The sequence below is a fragment of the Carcharhinus amblyrhynchos genome, chromosome 22 (genome assembly GCF_965287045.1).
Source record: "Carcharhinus amblyrhynchos chromosome 22, sCarAmb.v2.hapA, whole genome shotgun sequence".
NCBI classification, from domain to species: domain Eukaryota; kingdom Metazoa; phylum Chordata; class Chondrichthyes; order Carcharhiniformes; family Carcharhinidae; genus Carcharhinus; species Carcharhinus amblyrhynchos.
Window position 1 is genome coordinate 25808724 of NC_137345.1, and position 15540 is coordinate 25824263.

A 15540-nucleotide genomic window follows, 5' to 3' on the forward strand; every position below is an offset into this window, starting at 1 on the left:
GTATTCCTCGACTCTGATCTACTCTTGAAGCTATTGTGTTTATGTGGCGAGTCCAGTTGAGTTTTGAGTCAATAGTAACCCCAAGGATGTTGACAGTGGGGAATTCAGTGATGGTAACACCATTGAATGTCAAGGGGAGGTGGTTAGAATGTCTCTCTATTGGTGATGGTCATTGTCTGGCATTTGTGTGGTGCAAATGATAAAGGACACAACACGTTGCCTGCTTTAGGGGAGGGGGCAACATACTAACAAACTGAGGATCCATCAGTCATGGAACACAATTTTGCAGACTTGATTTGATTTGATTTATTATTGTCACATGTATTGGCATACAGTGAAAAGAATTGTTCCTTGTGCGCATAATGTACACAGAGAAGGCGAGAGTGCAAAATGTAGTGTTACATAGCCATAGCCAAGGTGCAGTGAAAGATCAACTTAATGTGACTTGTCAATCAACTTAATGCCCATCACATGATGAAGAACATGTGGAAGGCTAAAGAAAGGAATCATGAATGCAAAGTAGCTTGTCTATGATATAACATTGTTCTGTATAGGTATAACTGTCAATTATTTTACATTGCAACAAATGAATATCCGAGGAGATTACCATTGCCAGCTACACTTGCCTGAAGATTCCCTGAAGAATATTATCGATTCAAAATTTATCCAGTAACTAGGTGGAAGTACAACATAAAAAGCAGATAATGAGGGTATTTCTGACTGACAAAAAAACCAGAAACATGATGTTGCACTTAAGAGATATTGAAGTCAAACAGTCACAATTTTAGTTGGAACGTCATCTTTGATATTTTAGTGGCAATGCATGTACCATACTTCCAGTCTCTGAACAATTCTTGTCAAGCCTTTTGTTTTGTGAATGAACATGACATTTGGAAAGGCTCCGTTGTTTGAAGGATAGTTGTGATTTGTGTAACTTCAATGGAGTAACACTGCACAGGAGCATTCGGACAAAGTTACATAAAACGCAGGCACTAATGGAATGCACATTAGCAATCAGTTGATTTTATAAGTAATATGATTTCATTTATAAACGTACTTTACAGTGTCTTTTGCTTCCCCCCTTTCTTTTCCTACTCTACCATTTCTCCCCATTCTTTACCTCATGTTCCTCCTCTTGAGCTGCTCACTGTATAGCTGCTGACATAGGTTGCCTTGTCATAATAGCGAGAATTTGTAGTATGTGCCAGACCACAATGTGTGTGGGCCATTCTGCAGAGTGTTACAGGGCCCTTTCACAGTGGGCCAGATAGTTGAAGCATTGTTTCAGCACATCATGATCTGCTCTATTCCATTCCATATGGCAGTATGTGTGAATAGTTGCGCACTGAAGCCATCGAACATGTGGCCAACACATAGAGAAGCATAGAAACTAGAAGCAGGAGTAGGCTATTTGGCCCTTCAAGCCTGTTCCACCATTCATTATGATCACGGCTGATCATCAAATTCAATACCCTGATATTCAATACTCTTCCTCCCAACCCTTTGATCCCTTTAGCCTCAAGAGCTATGTCTAATTTCTCCATGAAATCAGACAACGTTTTGGCCTCAATTACTTTCTGAGACAGTGAATTCCATATATTCATCACCCTCTGGGTGAAGAAATTTCTCCTCACCTCAGTTCTGAAAGGTTTACCCCTTGATCTCAAAACTACAGCCCGTAGCTCCAGACTCCCCCACCATTGGGAAATGTAATAGGGAAATTCCAGGGAGCAAGGGTTGCAGTAGAAGAGGAAAAAATGGAAAGAGTTAAACAGACAGCCTGACTGTAGTACCACACTCACTGCAGGCAGACACATGACAAATTACAAGTAACTACATCCCAGAAGGCACTAAACAGTCACACCCCAAATGAGGTCTTTCTGAGGTTACAGCAACAATAAGAGAATTGATACTACTTATCAAAACTCCACAATGTCTAGAGGAGCCATCGTGCTCTGCAAATTAATCGAGTGTCAGAGAAATGGGGACAATTAATACACCATTGAAATCAGCTGGATAACTACAGTGCTTTGATATTGCTAACAGGTAGACAAGATAAGTTTAGAAAACCATTAAAGATAAAGCACACAAGACAATGGATCAGCATAATGAGACCAAAACAGAACTTTAACAAATTTAAAGTAACAATATGATGACCTAATCGAAATGTAGCACTTTGTAAAGCAAAAACATATAAGGATGTGTAAGCATCTATGATGGATAGAGTAGCGCAGGAACAAGCTGGAATTACAGCTCTGAGTTCTGTTCTCCCTCATGCATGTTGGATAAAGCCATCTTTGTTGAAATTCTATGCAATCTCTGAAGACTCAGTTCATTCATTCCCCCCAACAGGAACATTCTTTCTGAATTTTATACATTTTATACATTTCTATGAGACCCCCTCTCACTCTTCTAAACTCCAATGAATATAATCCTAACCAATTTAGTCTGTCCTCATATGACAGACCTGCCATCCCAGGCATCAGCCTGGCAAACCTTCGCTGCATTCCCTCTATAGTATGAGGACTTCCTTCCTTAGATAAGAACATCAAAAACTGCACACAGTACTCCAGGTGCGGCCTCACCAACACCCTGTACACATAGCCCTCATTGCCCAGGAGCCACCCTTTAGTTTGTTGTAGTGGTTCAGATGCAGATTGCACAGCCGACTACTACAAAATAAATGCATCGTGACTGCTGCATCTTTCCCTGTTCTGATACGTGGCAGGGTTGACATGCGGAACCTGCCAAGCATTGTGCATCCAGTGCAATGACATCCTGCAGTGACAAGCGACATTCCCAGAAAAGTTATGTGTTAGTTCCACCAGTCTCTGGTAAGAGAGGATGAAATGTAGTTAGCTCTCATTAAATAAAGAACCTCATTGACCTCACTTAGCAACAATGGCAGAAAAATTGCAAGGTGATGCAAATATCTCCAGTTTGAGCCTAGAAGGAGCCAATCATATAAAAGTTCATCGCCATGTCATCTTCACTGCCCATGTTCCACTCTAAGTTTTCAGATATGGCCACAGCCATTGGGAGAATTCAGTGGGAATGTCCTTCCCAAAGTACAGACATCACTCACTTTGTTCCTCGCTGAGAATCAAGCAGGGGAGGTATTCCCTGAACATCCTGGGTAAATATGACCTCCAGCTGAATGTCCCATCTCCTTCTCCCAGCTGCTTGTCCAAATCTGCGTGGCCTCTGTTCATTCTCTCATACTCCTTTTCAAGCAGGATGTGTACTAGTCTGTCCATGTCTGGGAACAAGAGGGGTGACACAGTAGAACAGTGGTTAGCTTTGCTGCACAGCGCCAGGGACTTGGGGGTCAATTCCGGCTTCGGGTGATCATACGTGCAGAGTTTATATATTCTCCTCGTGCCTGCGTGAGTTTCCTCTGGGTGCTCCAGTTTCCTCCCGTACTCCAAATATGTATGGATTAGATTGGTTGGCCTTGTTAAATTGCCCTTTACTGTCAGGGGGATTAACGGGTAAATACATGGGGTTACTGGGATTGGGCCTGGGTGGGATTGCTTTGGCACCGGCTCGATGGGCCAATTGGCCTCTTTCAGCGCCAGAGGGAAACTATGATTCTAACATATTGTGCAGAAACATGAAGCCAACAAAATATCTTTCCATCCTTGCCACACCACCTGTGCAATTCTGCAACTTGTAACAATGATAGAAATGATCAAACACTCACAAATCTCAGCAACAGCCAGAGGGAATCATTCAGTCTTAATTTAGTTGTAGTTGATGAGGTCTTTAAAGAATGCTGGTGGCGATCTCCCTGCTGCTTCAGCACATGTTCAGCTTGGTGAGGTTAAGAAAGGGTATTACCTGGGGAGCTGAGCTGTACAAATGGCATCACAGGCTGACATCCTCTGCCTACTCTGCACATTAAGAAGTCTGACAACACCAGGTTTAAGTCCAACCAATTTATTTGATAGTAAACTCACAAGTTTTCGGGCTTTGTCTGGTATTGTCAGACTTCTTACTGTGTTTACCCCAGTCCAACGCCGGCATCTCCACATCATGACTACTCTGCACATTGGCAGAACTATCACGGCTACGGCTTTAAGCTGACTACCACCCAATTTTCACCTGTGGAGGGAGTTAAACCAACTAGTTTAACTTTCATAACTATTTCTTAAGACTATTATGCGGAACTACCAATACTGAGGACCATAAAAATCAAAGCACTTTCATGTGTTTCAATGGGCGGCACAGTGGCACAGTCGTTAGCACTGCTGCCTCACAGAGCCACTGACCTGTATTCGATTCCAGCCTACTGTCTATATGGAGTTTGCACATTCTCCCCGTGTCCGTGTGGGTTTCCTTCAGGTGCTCTGGTTTCTTCCCTCAGTCCAAAGATGTGCAGGTTAGGTTGATTGGTCATACTAAATTGACCCTAGTGTCAGGGGGATTAGCAGGGTAAAAAAGTGAAGTTACAGGAATAGGGCCTGGGTGAGATTGTTGTCAGTGCAGACTGGATGGGCCAAATGGCTTCCTTCTGCTCTATATGTGTTTTATTCTACTTATGTATTCAATATTTTGTTTGAGGGCCATGAATTTATTATTTATGTGTGTAAATGTTTGGTAAAATATAGTCAGTATTAATTAATATGTTTTGCTTTCAAGTGTATGTTAACTTTACAGAAATCTTCTTTATATTTAATCCAAGTCAAATGGAATGGGCCATGCATGTCAAACTGTTCTGGTTACTTATTGTACACAGTACAGACTGGGGGCTTCAGATTGTAGTTAGGAGATAGGACCTCATTCTCTCTGTCATCACTAGAGCTGCTAAGTTAAGTCTGAGGGGTATATATAACCAATCAATATGATCCAGAAAGGACTCTGAGCTGAGCAGTTATTACTTCTTCGTATCAAGTACATCCCTTAGCTTCATCCCATTCTCATACATTTTTAATCACATGCTTCAGTGATTTTATTATTTTGCCTGAGTTGTAAACATAGGCTGAAATTATTGCCACGGTTCGGGAATATTTAAGAATGCATATTTTAATCTTTCCCTGTTAATGAGATTGTTCCTTTTTTGTGAAAACTTGTATTTCCTTTGGTAAATAGGTCATATATGCTTCTATTAAATATTGCGTTGTTTACATTAAAACTTTGCTTATACTGAAAATTTTGTTGCTTGTGTCTCAACACGCTCCTTGTCCTATTTACTTATCATCTGTGCTTTCTGATCTACACTGAATCCCAGTTAAACATTGCCTCAGTTTTAAAATTCTCATCTTTTTTTCAAATTCCTCCATGAATCATTCCTCCCTGTCTTTGTAATCTCCTCTAGGCCCAAAAGCCTCAGAGGTCTCCATACTTCTCTAATTCAGGCATCTTGTGCATCCTCAGTTTTAATTGGCCCATCATTGGTTGCAATGCCGATAGCTGTCTATACGCCCTGAGCTCTGGAATTTCTCCTGTACACCTTTCTGGCTGAAAAATTTCCAGCCATTCCTGCTGGTGGGATCTTCCAGTCTTGCCAATGGCGCCCTCCTGCAGCACACTCCCCAGTGCTGGAGGGACCACCATTGGACCAGAAAGTCCTGCCATTGGCCAATGGTCAGCCACCTTTGCCACTGGAAAATACACCCTCGAGGGGCTGGAAAATCCTGTCCTTCATGTCTGAACCTCACTTTCTTCCTTTGACATAAGACTATAAGATGTAGGAGTAGAATTAGGTTACTCAGTCCATTAAGCCTGCTCTGCCATTCAATCATGGTTGATATGTTTCTTAATCCCATTCTCCCCTTTTTTCCTCATAACCTTTGATCCCCTTACCAATCCTGAACCTATCTATTTCTGTCTTAAATACACTTCGAGATGCTCCTTAAAACTTATATCTTTGGCAAACTTCTAGAAATCTGCCCTAATTTCACTTTAGGCAGCTTGATGTCATATTTTGTTTTATAATATCCCAATGATGCACCTTGAAATGTTTAAATCATGTTAAAGTTGTAGGTGTTATATATATTTATATATATATATATTTTGCAATTGCCATAGCTTTCCTGTAGAATGGTATTTATGTAGGCACGTCAAATCTCTTTTTCCCCACTATAAATGATTCTATTCAGCATCTTGTACAAATACAGGTAATGGATAGCAAAAGGCAGCTGAAGCTTCACAAGCCATCAGTCATCACAACTTCTGAGAGAGGAGCATTTCCTACCAATAATCTTATGAACACCAAAACTAGTCCATTAATGGGTAGAGGCAGGTTATAAATCAAATCATATACATGAGGGAACAAATACTTGAATAAAATCCAGCTACATTTTTCTTTTTATTTATGCAATATGTTCAGCCATGGGCTAAGGACAAATTTCCTTGCCATTTTCATAACCTTTTTTGCATTCACCACCTCCACATTCTAGATTCCAATTAATAACTTTGTTTTTCAGCCAAGTTGCATCTTCAGCTTTATTTCTTAAAAGCGTTAGGAGCGCGTTTTGTAAATTTAACACTATTTGTGTGCCGTTGAAGTGTTGCGGGATTCGAAGGGGATGCTGGTTTAGGACTTATGAGTAAGGCCACAAACATTTAACGGAATACAAAGCTTTATTAAATGAGCGCAAAAGCCCAGGGATAATGCTGAACCAACACAAAACCTTAATAAATAAAAAGCTAAATAAGTTTTTAAGTTTTTTAAAACTTTTAAAATTTATTTATTAATGTTACAAGGAGACTTATCGTTAATACTGCAATGAAGTTATTGTGAAAATTTCCCTAACCGCCACACTCTGGTGCCTGTTCGGGTACACTGAGGGAGAATTTAGCATGGCCATTACACCTAAACAGGACTTTGGGAGGAAACCAGAGCATCCAGAGGAATCCCACACAGATATGTGGAGAATGTGTAGACTCCGCACTGACAGAGGTCCAAGCCAGGAATCAAACATAGACCCTTGGCATGCAAATCTGAAATAAAAACAGTGCTGAAAATATTCAGCAGGTCTGGTAATACCTGGGCTAAGAAATACTGAGTTAACGGGCTTTAAAAATGGGTCTTCTCCATTAGAAAAATGCCAATTATAGAGTGAAATGACAGAAGTGTTTAAAAACTATGGTGAAATGGGTTAGAATAGACAGAAGTAATTATTTCTATTAGCTGAGAGGAAACAGATACAAAATCACACACTAAATAATTTGAAAAGAAGATAGGAGAGCATTCTTCATGTCGAGTGTTGTGAAACTGTGGAATTCACTTCCAGACTTAATATTTGAGACAGAAATAATATCGAGATTCAAGATTAGATTAGATTGGTGAATGAGCAAAAATTCAATGAAGAGTCACTGAAAGATAAATGTCTATCCAACTATTAATGCACATGACTGGTAAGCACTGGCAGGTTGATTGGGCAGGGTGCCTATTGCAACTTGTGTTGTTCATTATACTTTGTGATACATAATATAAACAAATTGCACCAAATTTGATCTCCCTCCACCATAATTGATATGTCACCCAGTTTTCATCAGGTCTGCAAGTGGGATGATAAATAAAAGCATTATATAATATCTGCCTTAATCGTGTAGCAACAATGAAGTTAGCTCAGCAGTGCTCTATCAAAGATATGGGGGCGATTCTCCCAGCTTGCTGCGCTACAGGAGCAGTGCAGAGGGCTGGGAGACATCAGCGGAGGCCGTGTAGCGGGCTTCCTGCTGGGCATAATGGCCTCTGTGAGTCTCTGGCCACCAGATTGCCGTTATTACCAACTTCACGCCAGAAATGGGCACGGAGCGAAATAAATTATTTCAATGGCCATTTACTTCTAATTAGCGAGCCCAGAGCTGGCATCTCCTCCTTCTCCCCATCCCACTGGGAGTGTTTCCCTCCAGCAGGGTTTGCAACAGCTCCCCACTAGCCCAACCCGGCTGGAGTGAAGACGGGCCATGCGGGCCCCCGAAAGGTTTCGGTGGTAGGTGAGGGTGCCCCCTGGGCATTGCCAGTTTGACAGCACCAGCCTGACCCCTTGAGCATTGGGCAGTGCCAAAGGGACAGGGCCGGAAGGGGGGCAATGCCTATAGATGCAGTGCTACCGTAGAGGTTGTGCTGCCATTCTACATTTGGGATCGTAGGCAGAGGGAGGGAGGCCAGCAATCGGAGCTGGCTACAGAGGAGGGGGCAAAGTCAGCCTGCCGGGGGCTCATGGCTGTGGGAGTGGGATTGGGGCTGCGGGGGAGTGTTGTGACTGCAGTGGGGAAGGTCGGGGCTGCCATTTGATGGGAGGGGGAGGAGATCGAGCTGATGGGGTTTGGTCACAGCTGGCCCAGATTTGTCAAGGAGGTTAGCGATCACGGGGTGGGCGGATCAGAGGGGCAACGGTGCGGGGTCATGAGCCTGGCCAGCAATCGAGCTGGCCAGTGAGCAAGAGTGCAGGTCTATTGTGCATGTGTCGATCTCCCCTCTGACAGATCGGCACATGCACAGTGGCCCACCCAGTGCTATGCTGCTGGCCTCTCCAATGGCAATAGGCTCTGCCCCAAATTTTCAGCGTGATTCCTGCTAGGGCACTCTGTGATGCAGAGTTTGGAGATTAATTTTGAAAATCCCACTACAAAAAATGGGATTTACTCTAATTTTTTACACAAATTCGGGAATTGGAATTTTTTTGGGGAGAATTCCACCCATTAGGGGGACTTTTTTCAGGCAAGGGGAACTGAGTTTGGGTGTGTATGGTGACTTAATTCCCCTAATCTGTATGTTAGGTCAGGCTCCTGAAACCATCCCACCTTCCTTTGGATTTCATCCAGATGAATTTGTACTTGAATTGTGAACAGACGTGCATCTGTCAAGTGAGCAATTAAATATTACAATAAGCAACTAAGCTGCGTTCTAACAAAGGATTCTGAATTTAACTGGCAGCAGATCTATTTCCTGAGCTGTGCGGTAGTCACCAAGAAGGGAGAACAGCAGATGATTCAATGAAACTGACACACTGCAAAGCCTTTGGCAGTCAAACTGAAGAGCTATAGCCATGGCCAGGTGAGAAGGTGCTGCCAACAGCACTCCTCCTCAGAGAATGCTTTCAAGGCATTCACCAAGTTAATAGCCAATTTCTTGGACGTCAATTCACCTTGGAATGCTTTTCGTTCCTTCACCATGGCATGGCCACAGATGATGCTGCTTTACCTTGCATCTCTGACCAACAGCAGCAGGAAAAACACCAACTACCTTTCCACAGGTACATACCAATTCACAGGGCAGGAGAGATGAACACAGAAACCATGATTGAAGGAGACAAGACCCCCCCCTGTAATTGCTGATAGAGGATCAGTTCTCTCATCGTATGTGAGCACCAGTACCTCAGCAGGTTCAGACTCCCACTGAAGGTCATTGTTGGCATTAGCAACATCCTGTAACAAGATCTTATTGCCAATGCGAGGTGCCCCAACCTCTTCTCTGAGGCTGATTTCTCTCTCCTCCTGCTAGGAGAAAGGAACATGGAGAGATGTGTTGGCATTCACTTATTTGGGTAGCAGAGGAAGACATTTTTTTTAAGCAGGTTAAGCAAGACACAGGTGGAAGAGAGCAATAGGATTAGGGTGAATATGAGGGTGGGTGAATCAGGTGGTGATGTGAGGTGGTGCCTGGAGAGAAGGGATTGATTTCAGATGCAAGATGGGTTGTTCAAAGTGTTGTAAAGGAGAATGATGGGAAGATAGAATATGGGGGGGGGGGGGTCACCTGGAAGTGTTATGCCACTCACATTTCACGTCCTGCCAATGCTGTGGATCCTCTTGGTGTGCTGTGCTCCAGTTAGAGGAATCACACTTCTGCTGTTGACTTCCTTGGTCACTTCCATTCATGCCTGATTGGTTGGAGAGACTGTCCTTGGGAAATATCACTTTACTGTAATCCCTCATATCCTGCAGTAAAAACTCCAGGTAAGAGAATGAGAACATAAGAACATAAGAAATAGGAGCAGGAGTAGGCCATCTAGCCCTTCGAGCCTGCCCCGCCATTCAATAAGATCATGGCTGATCTGTCGCTGCTCAGTTCCACATTCCCGCCCTCTCCCCATAACCCTTAATCCCCTCTCTTATCAAAAACCCATCAACCCGCTTCTTAAAAATATTTAGCGAGGCAGCCTCCACCACTTCAACAGGCAGAGAATTCCAGAGATTCACCACGCTTTGAGTGAAGAAGTTCCTCCTCAACTCCGTTCTAAACCGCCTCCCCCTTATCTTGAGGCTGTTCCCCCTCGTCCTACTATCCTTTCTGAGCAGGAAGAGTCTCTCCACCTCTATCCTATCCATCCCATTCAACATCTTATACATCTCAATGAGATCTCCCCTCATTCTTCTAAACTCTAACGAGTACAAGCCTAGTTTATTCAGCCTCTCCTCATAGCTCAACCCCCTCAACTCCGGTATCAGCCTAGTAAACCTCCTCTGCACTCCCTCCAAGGCCAAAATATCCTTGCACAGGTGCGGCGCCCAAAACTGCACACAGTACTCCAGCTGAGGGATGTGATGGGAGCGGGTGTGGCAGTGGGGGAATGGGTGCAGGAGAAACAGTCTTCCTAGGTCTCCTCTTCATTCTTCTGGAGGCTGCAGCCTCAAAACACAGTGGCCAAAATCTTATCTCCATTCACACCGGCAGGATTTCGCCACCCTGCTGCAGTGAATAGAGATTTGGCTGGCCCACCAAATTCTCTGACCTCGCTGCAGCGGAAGCACGATATGATCGGCAGGTAAGAACGCGCCCAAAGTCTAGATGACCCATTTGAACTCATACTTGGGTCACTTTAACGAAAAATCCTTTCTTTGGCGTAATCAATGCACAATCCCACTCGCCCTCTCCGATTGTTCGGGGCAACGAGGATGGGGTGCTAATGCCTTGGCTCAATTCAAATGCTTCAGCAAAATTCATGTGTCTGTTCATTGGGCTCCTGACCCACTAATGGTTCCGCCACTTTGGCAAGGGCTGTGATGAGATGAATGCACTCGCCATGGGTGTTCGCTTCACACTCCCCCGGAAGCCAGGCCAGCCAAATCTCTCTTCACTGCAGTAGGATGGGAAAATCATGCCAGCGTGAACAGTGCTAACATTCTTGCCAGTGTATTTTTAAAGAAGCTTTGAATTTGGAGATAATCGCTTGGTTTTATTAAAATGTGTTGCCAAGCATATTAGTGTTCCAAATATGATTACATATACAGAATTAGCACAAGGGCAAATAGCAATTATGAAAATTGAAATGTTTATCAACAAACCTTTTATAATAGTCCATTATATCTTTCAAGAGCAATGATGCTTCAGAATATTATCACCAACGTAACAGAAAACATGTTTTCCTTTAAAAATTAAGTTCAGTAGATTAACTTGTGGATATCATTTTCAAGCTATGCAACACACTGTACAGAATTCTCCCAAAAAAATTGTAAGTATCGAATTCATGTGAGAACTGGAGAAATACATGCTGTTTTTCTTCAGTGGGAGTCCAGACTCTCCCACATCCTTATCTACTTTCAATTGTTTTTGAAAAGCAATTGTAAACACTTCATGCGCAGAAGCCACCAACGCGAATATCATTAAATTTCAGTGGGGGTGCAGCCTATTCCCTCTGGAGAGGCTGAAATCAGTGCGCTGAGCAGGCCACCACGCAGTGCCAATCTGTCATTGCCGAGATCACCACATGTGCAGTGGCTCCATACAGCCGGCCTCCCATTGGCTGGCCAGCTCAATCGCTGACTAGCCCTGTGACCATCGCAACAGCGGCTCTCCGACCACCCCAAGACCCAATCACTGCCTCCCCAAACATTCCCAGGCCAGACTTGAGACCCTGGGGCCCGGCCCACTGCAATCTTCAGCACTGCCCCCCCAGCAGATCATTTCCCTCCCCCCCTGACAGTTACCCCCCCCCATAGTCCTGGCCCTCTCAGCAGGCTGACCGCGGGCGCACCCCACCTCCCCCCCCCCCCCCCCCCCCCAGCTTAACCCACACACCAGACCGCCCGGATCGCTGGCATCCCTCATTTCCCGTACCGATTCCAATTGCAGAGTTGCAGCGGGACTGCCTATCCCCACCGATTGCCCCCTAGGTCCCTTCCCCAACAGGGCCCGATGCTAGGCCTGCCCCCATATGCCCAGCCCCTGGGCACTGCCCCATGCCCAATGGGCCCAGGCTGTCTCTGCCAGGGTGCCAATACCCAGGGGCACCCCCACACCACACGACCCTCTCGGGGGCCCCGATTGACCCCCTTCACTCCAATGGCATTGGCCTGCTAGTTTCCCGCAAGTGGGGAGCTACTGTAAACCGTGCTGGAGTAAACCACGGGTGGGAGGCGCTAGCAAACCTGGAAACTGCTGTCCTAGGCCAACTACTTGAATAGCATTAAAATGACTATTTAATTGGTCTTTGCGCTTCCCTGCTGATTTCCAATGCAGAGCTGATGCTACCAGAAATCTGGCGCTGGGAGATGCAAGTGCAGCCTGAATGCACGCAAGATCCCTGTGAATCTAGGAATCCCTGTGGAGAGGCACATGAGCACAGTGGTTAGCACTGCTGCCTCTTAGTGTTAGGGACATGGGCTCGATTCCCAACTCGGGTCACTGTTTGTGTGGAGTTTCCATGTTCTCCCCATGTCTGCGTGGATTTCCTCTGGGTGCTCCGGTTTCCTCTCACAGTCCAAAGATGTGTGGGTTAGGTGGATTGGCCATGCTAGGTTGCCACCTTGGTGTCAGAGGGACTGGCTAGGGTAAGTGAATAGGGTTATGGAGATAGAGCCTGGGCCGGATTGTGGTTGGTGCAGACCCGATGGGCCGAACGACCTCCTGCACTGTAGGATTCTATGAAGCGCCTGCCACAAGATCCTAATGTTTTAGCACAGTGAGGTGGAGGAATCATCACTAATACGTTGCTAATGATTGTTCCATCTGTTAACAGCATAAAAGAATGCCAGTTTATTTGGCCTTCTTTTCTTTAGACTACAGCGAACTAGAGATCAGTTGGCTTGACATCATTTGTCAGGAAAATGCTGGAATTAAGGCAGTTTTCACAAAGCACTTGAAAAAATCATCGTACAATCAGAGAAAGTCAACACGGTTTTACGAAAAGGAAAACATATTTGCCAAATTTATTAGCGATGTTTTTAGTCCGTGGGCAGAATTTTCCCATCCTGCAGCCACAGGAATTGCAGCGGGTGGGACACGAGCCAAAAGTCTGTTGATCTCAGGTGGAATTTTCCAGTTTTGGGGTGAGTGCAGCCAGAAAATCCCACTCTCTGTCTAGTAGGATACATAAAAGGGAGCCGTAGACGCAAGCTGAAATCCTGCTGCCATTTACGCTGACGGTATTTTATGGTCCAACTGTTATAATCCCGGTCAAAAGCTCCAAGGATAAGAATAAACTGGGGGTTTTCAAGTGACGGATGCAGGGGCTGTAATACCACTGCAAGAGCCTCATCTATTTATGATCTGTATTGATGGCTTAGATAAAAAGGATCAAAAGTAATATGTGTAAGTTTTCCCAACAATAAAAAAGTGAGATGGAAATGCAAACTCCAAGTAAGACAAAAAGAGGCTGCAAAATATCAAACAGCAGAATAACTTTTAAAAGAAGTGAAACTTGTACATGTTAATATTCCCCTGGACTTGGCTGTATTCATACAAGGAACACGGAAGGTTAGCATACAGATAACAGCAAGCAACTAGAAAAACAAATGGCATCTTGGCCTTTATTTTAATGGGATTGCTGATCAAAATAAGGAAGTTTTAATCCAGTTACTCCAAGGCTTTGGGGAGACCACACCTGGATACAGTTCTGGTTTCCATTTCTAAGGAAGGATCTCCTTGTCTTGGAGATGGTGTAATAAAGATTCATTAAATTGGTTTATGGGAGGAGGCGTTGTCTTATGGTGAAAGGCTGCGTAAACTGGGTTTATACTCAGCTCCTGACCTCATTACAATCTTGGTTCAAACATGGACAAAACTCCAGAAGTGAGGTGAGAGTCACTGCCTTTGATATCAAGGCTGCATTTGACCGAGTGTGGCATCAGGGAGTCCGAGCAAAGCTGCTGTCAATGGGAATCAGGGGAATGCTCTCCACTAATTGTGGCAATTGGAGGCCAAACGTCTCAGCACGAGAACACCACTGCAGGAGTTCCTCAGGGGAGTGTCCTAGGCCCAACCATCTTCAGCTGCCTCATCAATGATTCTCCTTCCATCATAAGGTCAGAAATGAAAACGTTCACTGATGATTGCATAATGTTCAGCGTCATTTAGCACTCCTCACAGACTGAAGCCATCCATGTCCAAAGGCAGCAAGACCTGGACTATGTCCAAATGCCAGACAATGATATTCTCTGACAAGAGAATCTAATTTTTGCTCCTTGACATTCAATGGCATTACCATCACTGAATCTCCCACTATCAACATCCTGGGGTTCCCATTGACTAGAAATTGAACTGGACTGGCCATATGAATCATAGATTCATAGAATCTCTACAGTGCAGAAGGAGGCCATTTGGCCCATTGAGTCTGCACCGACCATAACCCCTATCCCCGTAACTCCACTTAGTTACACTGCTAGTCCCCCTGACACTAAGGGATAATTAACTATGGCCAATCAACCCAACCCGCACATTTTTGGACTGTGGGAGGAAACCAGAGCACCCAGAGGAAACCCATACAGACACTGGGAGAATGTGTAAGCTCCACATGGTCACCCAGACCAGAATTGAACCCGGGTCCCTGGCTCTGTGAGGCAACAGTGCTAACCACTGTGCCACCGTGCCACCCTAATTCCTGTGGTTACAGGAGCAGATCAGGAGCTAGGAATGCTGTGGTGAGTAATTCACTTCCCAACTCCCCAGAGCCTGTCCAAAATCTACAAGGCACAAGTCAAAAGTGTGATGGAACACTCTCCACTTGTCTAGATGAAGCTTGTCACCTTTCAGGACAAAGCAGGCCGCTTGATTAGCGCACGATACATGAAGATTCACTCCCTCCATCATTGATGCAGCAGTGTATACAACAGGCGCTACAAGAACTCACCAAGGCACCTTAGACATCACCTCCCAAAGTCATGACCACCACCATCCAGAAGGAAAAGGGCAGCAAAAAGCTGGGAACTATCACCTGGAAGTTCCCATCCAAATCATGTATCATTCTGACTTGGAAATATATTGCCGTTCTTTCACTGTTGCTGGTCAAAATACTGAAAATCCTTCCCTAACTGCACTGTGGGTGTAATTACACCAAATGGACTGTAGCATTTTCAAGAAGGTAGCTCACTAGCACCTTCTCAAGGGAAATTAGGAATGGGCAATGCTGGCTCAGACAGAAAAAGCCACATCTGAGAAATGAATAAAAAAAATACACTGTAGAGTTCAGGAGAATGAAAGATGAATTCATTGAAACATATAATATTTTGAAGAGGCTTGCCCAGGGAGTCTCAAACACGGGGACATTCTTAGGATAAGGGGTTGATCAATTAGGACTGAAATGAGGAGAAATGTCTTCACTCAGAGGGTAATGAATCCTCGGAATTCTCAATGTCAGAGAATTGTGG